The 1,306-nt window shown below is 56.8% G+C and overlaps 1 pseudogene across 1 annotated transcript; it reads left to right on the forward strand.

Moving 5' to 3' along the window:
• LOC308566271 (MYG1 exonuclease pseudogene) lies at nucleotides 1–1,020 on the forward strand (annotated as a pseudogene). The gene has a single exon. The product of its transcript is annotated as an MYG1 exonuclease pseudogene (transcript).
• The last annotated feature ends 286 nt before the right edge of the window (nucleotides 1,021–1,306 follow it).

Consider the following 1,306-nt stretch of genomic DNA (forward strand, 5'->3'; position numbering starts at 1 on the left):
ATGGGCCGCCACTTCCTGTGAGGTCTCCTTCCTCTACTGTCGCCACCGCCACCCCTCCGTGTCCTGCACAGCGTGCTCAGCCTGGAGTTTGCCCGCCCTCCAAATTACCCTGAAGCAGCCTCATGGTATCCCCAGAATCCAGAGTCACAGCTACCCCCTCCACCGTGATGAGGCCTGGCACGCACTCCTACGCCTCCAGCCGAAATACCGGGATGCAAAGGTTGTGCAGACCCAGGGCCCTGAAAAACTTGCTTCTTGCAATATCGTGGTAGACATGGGGGATGAGTAAGACCTTCAAAGACACCTATATGACCATCCCCAGAGGTCGTTCACAGGGACCATGAGCTCCCTGTTCCCTGGAAAGCTGCGGCCAGCCAAGCTGAGCAGTGTGGACTCATCTACCTGCATCAGCACAAGCCGTGGGTCCAGGTGCTGGGCACTAGCCAAGAAGACAGCACGGTGGGGACCCCCTAGGACAAGATGAAGGAGAGCTTCGTGGAGGAGGCGGATGCAGTGGACAATGGGATCTCCCAGTGGGAGGAGGGAGCACCTCGAAGGAGGGTGGACTGACCACTCTGCTGACTGCGGGTGTTGCCCAGCTTAATCCCACCTGAAACCAGCCCAACCAACACACCGAGGCCGGGTTCAAGCGCGCAGTCAATCTGGTTCAGGAGGAGTTTCTGCAGAGACTAGACTTCTACCAGCCCAGCTGGCTGCCTGCACAGGCCTTGGTGGAACAGGCCCTGGCCCAGCGATCCCAGGTGGGCCCACGTGGGGAGATTATAGAACTGGCAAAAGGTGGATGTCCCTGGTAGGAGCATCTCTGTCACCCGGAACCTGGGCTATCAGCCCCAGTGACCATCACTTTTGTTATCTACAGTGACCAGGCTGGACAGCGGCAGGCACAGTGTGTGCCCAAGGAGCCCTCCATCCATTCCAGAGCCGCCTCTGCCAGAGCCGTGGTGGAGTCTTCTGGATGAGGCCCAGGGCCAGGTCAGTGGTATTCCTGGCTCTGGCTGAATCTCTCTCCATGCCAGTGGCTTCATTAGTAGACACCACACCTGACAGGGTGCCACCTTGGCCCAGCACCCAGGCCTCCCACAAATCCCCTCATCCAATAAAGTTTTTCCATTTCAAAAAAAGGAAAAGAAAGGAAGAAATGTGCAGAAATAAAACTGTATGTGCAGCATGATGCAGCTCAGGGAGCTCATTGCACACACTTCCAGGGGCTCAGAGGCCAGGGGGATATCTTCTAGGATAAGAGGAGCTTCCTCCCTAAAAGACGTGTTCTTGGCTCCAAATCTGT

This window comes from Miniopterus schreibersii (assembly GCF_964146895.1).
Source record: "Miniopterus schreibersii genome assembly, chromosome: 13".
In the NCBI taxonomy this organism is placed as follows: domain Eukaryota; kingdom Metazoa; phylum Chordata; class Mammalia; order Chiroptera; family Miniopteridae; genus Miniopterus; species Miniopterus schreibersii.